General features: G+C 42.1%; 1 long non-coding RNA gene across 1 annotated transcript; it reads left to right on the forward strand.

The window, feature by feature from the left end:
* Positions 1-968: 968 nt before the first annotated feature.
* Positions 969-7,676, forward strand: LOC122933308. The gene is made up of 2 exons (XR_006388415.1): positions 969-1,616; positions 7,234-7,676. It is a non-coding gene; the product is annotated as an uncharacterized LOC122933308 (long non-coding RNA).
* The last annotated feature ends 337 nt before the right edge of the window (positions 7,677-8,013 follow it).

Here is an 8,013-nt window from a genome sequence, read left to right on the forward strand (position 1 = left end):
CAGGACATTCTCCCAGAAGCTTTGTGGCTTGTCAACATGTAGTTTGGCATATTCCAGTCTTGCTTTTTTATGATTCGTTTTCAACAATGGTGTCCTCCTTGGTCGTCTCCCATGTAGTCCACTTTGGCTCAAACAACGACGGATGGTGCGATCTGACACTGATGTTCCTTGAGCATGAAGTTCACCTTGAATCTCTTTAGAAGTCTTTCTAGGCTCTTTTGTTACCATTCGGATTATCCGTCTCTTAGATTTGTCATCAATTTTCCTCCTGCGGCCACGTCCAGGGAGGTTGGCTACAGTCCCATGGATCTTAAACTTATGAATAATATGTGCAACTGTACTCACAGGAACATCTAGTTGCTTGGAGATGGTCTTATAGCCTTTACCTTTAACATGCTTGTCTATAATTTTCTTTCTGATCTCTTGAGACAGCTCTTTCCTTTGCTTCCTCTGGTCCATGTCGAGTGTGGTACACACCATATCACCAAACAACACAGTGATTACCTGGAGCCATATATAGGCCCAATGGCTGATTACAAGGTTGTAGACACCTGTGATGCTAATTAGTGGACACACCTTGAATTAACATGTCCCTTTGATCACATTATGTTCTGTGTTTTCTAGGGGTACCATCATTTTTGTCCATGCCTGTTTCATGAGTTTATTTTTTTACATAATTCTGTTGAAGCATGGTTGAAAAACAATGTCTGACTTTCATTGGTTAACATTTATAGAATTTTAATTTATTATTACTTTTGTCAGATTAAAGTTATTTCTGTGACCATTGTGACTTTTTCTTTCATTGACCAAAGGGTACCAACAATTTTGTCCACGTCTGTATATGTATTAATTCAGCCTTATATGCTTGTATTAAAGTATACAGAGTTCTTCTTTAAAGGAAGTAACAACAAGGTCTAGTAACACAAGCTAACAGGAAATGGCTGTCTGAAGCTCAAAACCGCATGGCTAGAAAGAGATATGCATGCTTTGCAAAAGAATGCCACATTTATGATGAAGGTATCTGGAGAGAGAATTGCTGAATGCATGACATCATAGCTGCAGAAACATATATATGCATATATACATATATACCTTTTTACACTTATATCTAATATGTGCATTAGACATATATTTTACATTTGCTATAATACTGGTTATATAAGCATCTTGTATATTGACGTTCATCTTTGGTTTAGATAAGTGAAGGATGTTTTATCAGATAAATGTTGGTACAAAATAAACAAGGATGATTCCGCGAAATATTTGAACAGAGCGAAGGTTGACAAACATGGTGGTTAGATATCTAAATTCTAAGAATTATAAATGCGTCACATATGTACCTTGTTTCTAGGAAATTATCATGACTTTTTTTACTTTGGCTGTATAAAGATGAAATTGATCAATTCGTTACCTGATTGGATTAAACTTAGGGGAGGTATATGCTAATTTTGTGGTTTGAAGCTATAAATTTTCTACGATGTCAAAATAAAGCAGCAACCATTTTATACCTATCAACGTGTATTGGTCTTCAGTGGTTGTCCGGCCGGTGATTCACCCACAGACAAACCAGGGGCTCCTTTCAATTGGTAGCAGAGGATGGTTCACTGACTATCCAGGTGAGTAATAATTTCTGCCACTATTTGTGTTGGTTGGAATGTTTCTCTCCTGGATACGGTGAATATCTGATGTATACTGGATGGCAGGTTAGTTGATAGGTTAGTTTAGTGTTCATATGACTGTGGGACAGACACGAGGCAGCACTCAGTGTTCTGCGTATCCTGATAGGAGCGGCGTCTCCTATAGGCACAGTGGTTGGCAGGGGATGTTGTTCCAGGAACATACATCATATTGATGGCAGGGAATTTTCCGAATGTAGAACTAGTCTCTTCGGACGTTGGCAGGGATTTTACAAGTGGGAATTAGTCTCACTTGACGGTTTATTGAGTTACAGGATAACTCCGGATATATGTGAATGAGTTAAAGGATAACTCTGGATTTATGTGAAACAAGGAAACAAGGTACCAGGAATATATGTAAAGGAATACATATGATAAAAAGGAAACAGTGAGGGAAACGCATACATCTCAATGCAGATGTTGGTTTCTAACTCACTAGGATTGTCTGTGGAGTGAATTGTTTAAAGAACATAACTGTACGGTTATAACTTGGAAGGTGACATTGATTACTGCAGTCTATTAAGTCAATAAATGGTGTTGCCCATATTAGATATTTTACACGTGTTATAAGAATATTGTACTGGTGGAAAATCTGATTGTGCTGGCTTAATTGATCCTCAACATAACAGTACTAACACAATTACTTGCTGCTATTTCTACGCTGCTATTTCCACCTCACTGTTTACTGCTCGAATATATATATATAGAGTTTATTGTCAATTGCATTAAACATTATGGGTAACAGCGTGGGAAAGGATCTGGATGGTGAGCCAGAGACCAGACCCACACCGTTACATTTTGTATCAGGCACCTGTGGGATTAGTGTAACTGATCCATTTTGGGTAAATATCTGTGACCGCAGTCAGCAACTGTGTATTACGCAGATCAGCGATGTAGGTCCTCGCAATGAAGGGGACTGGGAGGAGGTTAAAAAAATGGTGGGGCTTCACCCGAAATATAACTATCCAGCCGGTGCCTGGGATGAAAATTATATGAAAACAACATGTTTTAAGAAATGGGAGAAAGCATTAAAAGAGTATAGAAAGAGATTTCCACCAACCCATCACATATACTTAAAACAGGATAGGGGGACAGTGAGTAAAGAGGAAGAAGTTCCATGGTCAGAAATTCTGCCCTCCTTACCAGATAAACCACCGGCATATGACGTGACGGTATTAGAACCAGAAAAGGCAACACTCCCAGCTGTCTCTACGGAGGACATGCTACAAGACCCTTATGATAAGGTCCCCTGTCCAAAACAAGCAACCGCACCAGAATTATTATTATTTTCTGGTGAGAACCAAAAGAGAACCGGACTGTACCCGGATTTGGGGGATAGAGATTCCCTTGTGAATACTGCAGTTATAGTGGCAGCAGCACTTAGGGAACAAAAAAATGTGACTCCACAAGTCAAACAGGCTCAGGAAAGGAGAAAGGAATATAGAAAAAGTATGAACATTTATGTACAGGAGCTGACCCAACTGAGGGATAAACTAAGGACAGACATAGCCTACATTAAACAACTTCCCCTTCAGAATGTCTTTCCCGTTATATATGATCACGAGAACCCCGATAATACTGACCTCCCTAGTGAGGAACAGATGGATGAATTGAAGGGTATTCTGGGAGGAGAATGTGGGAAAACCAGAGCTGTAACTAACAAAAAGGACCAGCTGCTGACCGAGATAGAAAAACTAAGACAAGAGTACAGGAGGGTGAGGAAGGACTGGGAAACCAGAGCTCAGGAAGAATACAGTAGGAGAACTGAAACACAGATAGGGGCAGACAGTTTAGAACATGGTAGGCCCCTGGCAACCTCCACCCCTAGAGTACCTGGAATAATGCAACCCCTGACAGACATATTTTCCAAACTCGCTCTAACACCTGAGGAAGGGGATAATAGAGGCACAAAACTACAGCTCCCCATGATCACTGTAGGTGACACTGAAGTCCATATCCCTCTTCCTTTAGGATTAATGAAAGAACTGAAGGATATGTGTCCCAATCCAAAAAAGGACCCTAGAGCAGCAGCAATGTTTCTGCAGAAGTATACTGCAGGGAGCCAATTAACAATGGAGGATATTCAGATAATACTCTCAGCCATAGACCCAGACACTGGCTCCCAAATCAATACAGAGGTGGTCTGAGCATGAACACCCGTCCCCACGGGGGAACAATCACTATTAGGGGTGCCCAGAACGAGTCCCGTCCTTCATTATGCATTTTGTTCCAACTGATTGGCAAGTTTTACCACAAGTAATACTGCAAATTGATGGTATTACAGTTAATTTATTGCTTGACACCGGAGCAACGACTTCAAGCGTAAACAAAATAGACTTCATTAACGACAAATGCACCGAAGGAAGTTCTATGGGTATCAATGGGACGACAGTGATACATAAGGTGACAGCACCGCTCCCGGTTTGTACTCTTACGGGGGAACTAGTGATGCACATGTCTTTTGCAGTCCTGCTAGAATGCCCCGTTTGCCTATTAGGAAGGGATCTAATGGCAGCATTACAGATTTCATTAGTTTTTGACAAAAAGGGAAGACTGACAGCAACCTCAATGAAATGTGACCTGACAAACCCAAAAAGACGTGACATGAATGGGTTCTTTTTAAGCATACCAATGTCCCTGGAAAATCATCCAATTTGGGCAAAATGTAAAGACTCAGTAGGAACGATTAACTGTGAGCCCTACCGGCCCTGTTTGAAGGAGGGGGTTATGCCAACCTTTCAGAAACAATACCCATTGAGTAAGGAAAAGTTAGAGGGTATAAGGCCGCAAATTGAGAAATACTTACAGATGGGAATTCTTAGGAAGATTGTGAGTCCCTGGAATACACCGATAAATCCCGTAAAAAAAAATAATGGCACATGGAGATTTGTACAGGATCTAAGGAAGGTAAACAAGGCAATTATCCCACTTCCCCCCTTGGTGGCAGACCTTACAGCTGTGTTTGGGGCCATTCCTGCGGGATCCAAATACTACACTGTAGTTGACCTCAGTAATGCGTTCTTTTCCATACCAGTGGCTTGGGATGCACAAAGTCTTTTTGCTTTTCAGTGGGCTGATGATGGTCAGGTGACTTGGACCCGTCTCCCACAAGGTTTTGGGGATAGTCCAGCAGCCTTTTCTATTGTATTAAAGGCTACATTGGAAGATTGGGAACCAAAGAGGGGATCCACCTTAATACAGTACACAGATGACCTTTTACTCTCCAATTCGGAGTTAGAAGCCTGCGAAATAGATTCACGGAGTTTATTAGACCACTTGGCAAGCAAAGGACACCTGGCCTCGAAGAAGAAAATCCAATATGCAAGTACCCAGGTAGAGTATCTGGGGTGCATAATAGAGGCAGGAGAGAGAAAGATCTCACCCGCTAGAGTCAAGGCAGTGACCTCCCTAAGCAGGCCAGGGGACAAAGCTACAATGCTGTCCTTTCTAGGGTCAATAGTGTATTGCAGGCAGTGGATCCCTGATTGCTCCCATTGGGATTCAATCCTAAGGAAAACTACACTCACAGAAGCACCAAAGGTAGTGGAGTGGACAGAGGACAGAGTAGAAGCCTTTGAGAGATTGATTCGGTCCCTGACCCAAGCCCCAGCCTTGGCCCTGGCAGATTATGGAAAACCATTCCAATTATACTGTGTGGTATCAGGAGAAACCTATGCAGCGGTTTTGACACAGACACATGGGGGAAGAAACAGGCCAGTTTCATACCTATCGAGAAAATTACCTCCTGTAGTTCTTGGAATGCCTCACTGTCTCCAAGCATTAGCAGCCGCGGCCATGTCAGTAAAAGATGTTACTAAGATAGTCCATGGAAATGTAATGGAACTTTTCACCACTCATACAGTTTTGTCCCTCCTTCAAAACATGACCACACAACACATGACAGCTCAGAGACTGTCCGGATATGAGACCATATTACTCAGTACGGCAAACCTGGTGATAAAGACATGTCCAGACACCTCACCAGTGATAAGATTTTTGCATACACTTTTGAGACTTAAGTGTGAAGGTTCTGACGAACAAGTAGACCCAACACCTGAACACAGATGTGATGAAGTGATCTTGTCATGCACAACACCTAGGAAAGATTTAAAGGACACGCCACAGACTGACAGTATAGATGTTTTTGTGGATGGATCATGCACAAGACCAGATGACAGGACATATCAAACAGGTTACGCAGTAGTCATGCTCCCAAATCAAGTGATAGAAGCTGAACCAATTGTCACAACTTCGGCACAACAAGCTGAGCTGGTAGCGCTCACAAGAGCCTGTGAAATATTCGCAGGACACAAAGTGAATATTTATACTGACAGTAGCTATGCATTTGGAACAGTGCATGATTATGCATTAATATGGAAAAATAGGGGATATATCTCAGCAGATGGGAAGCAGATAGCGAATCAAAAATACATAGATCACCTGCTACGTGCAATTCAACTGCCAGAAGCTATAAGTGTGATAAAAGTGAAAGGACACTCTGCAAAAGGAGATTATCAAGCTATGGGAAACAACTTAGCAGACAGAGCAGCGAAAATGGCAGCCAAGAGAGACACGAGAAGGGAAAGTAAGTTATTATTCATGACAGATTTTGAAAGTGAAAACTGGGTGTCAGTAGTATATCAACTTCAGAAGCAGTCTACCAGTGAGGACATCAAGTATTGGAAATCTCAGGGACTGCAGATGACAGGTACAGGTATATGGACAAAAGATCGGATATTGGGGGTTCCCACTGCATCAGCACCGCTCCTAATATCCTATCTTCATGGTCCTGGACATTTGGGAAAACAATACATATCAGAACATTACAAGTCACTGTTCTGTACACACCAATTGCAGAGATTGATAGACGATCTGGTCGACTCATGCATGACTTGTGCACAGAATAATGCTCAAGGAAAAGCACACGGAAGACATGGGAATCTACCACCCCCTACAGGCCCTCTGCAAGATTTGCAGATGGATTACACACACATGCCAAAGCAACCCGGGAATATAAGATATCTCTTTGTAATAGTCTGTAGGTTCTCCGGATAGTGTGTAGCCGTACCTACTTCCGGAGAAACAGCTGGTGTGACAGCTAGGGCATTGATAAATCAATGGATTTCAGTGTATGGACTCCCTCGGGTAATTCATTCAGATCAGGGACCTGCTTTCCAGTCCAAACTAATACAAGAACTGACGAAGATTCTGGGTTTCCAGTGGAAGCTCAATATAGTCTATCACCCACAAAGTGCAGGAGTCGTGGAAAGAATGAACCGAACCATTAAGGATAGGTTAAAAAAGGCTACTTCAGGAACATTGAAGGATTGGCTGAAATTTCTACCCGCCATTCTCTACCAAATAAGAACGACACCAAATAAACAGACAGGGTTGTCACCTTATGAAGTGTTATTCGGTAGACCCCCTAATACCCGTGAGGAACCAGATATTGACAGTAACGTTTTTGCCTTGCAGGAGCAGTACGTGAAACATTTGGTAGGTATACTCTCGGAAAATCATGATAAGGTTGCTGTCACCTTTCCTCCTCTTTCCACAGACCCAACTCATCCATTCTTGCCCGGAGACAAGGTTCTGGTGAAACAACTGGCTGTCCGCCACAAGACTGGTCCAATATATCAAGGTCCATTTGAGGTTCTGAGAGTTGCTCGAACGGCTGTCCTTACCGACCAGAGTCCACAGTGGATACACGCCAGCCGGCTCAAGAAGACACCGGAAGGAGTCCTGAAGGAATTCCCCGGACAAGCATGAGTCTTTTGGACAAGATGCCTTCAAAGGAAATGACTTTGATCATACCCCCAAGCCTGCAAAGTAGATATGAGCAATGGCTAAGAGGCTATCCTAAACCACTTTGTCCAGAGGATCCAAAGACTATGCAGGACTTGTATGAGGAAGAATTCATGTTCAGGGAATATACCAATGAACTAGAGACTGAGGACTTGAAAGATCAAAACTTTCCTGAACCATTTAGTAAGCAGATGATTCAGAGAATGAAAATGGTGTGTGGTATAAGGAGTGATCATATGGAATGGGAATTCCATATGATCAAAGAGGGGATTGTAAGGAAATTATGTCTGTATCCACACACGTTCACATATATGTATTAATTCAGCCTTATATGCTTGTATTAAAGTATACATAGTTCTTCTTTAAAGGAAGTAACAACAAGGTCTAGTAACACAAGCTAACAGGAAATGGCTGTCTGAAGCTCAAAACCGCATGGCTAGAAAGAGATATGCATGCTTTGCAAAAGAATGCCACATTTATGATGAAGGTATCTGGAGAGAGAATTGCTGAATGCATGACATCATAGCTGCAG

Source organism: Bufo gargarizans, chromosome 3 (assembly GCF_014858855.1).
Source record: "Bufo gargarizans isolate SCDJY-AF-19 chromosome 3, ASM1485885v1, whole genome shotgun sequence".
NCBI classification, from domain to species: Eukaryota; Metazoa; Chordata; class Amphibia; order Anura; family Bufonidae; genus Bufo; species Bufo gargarizans.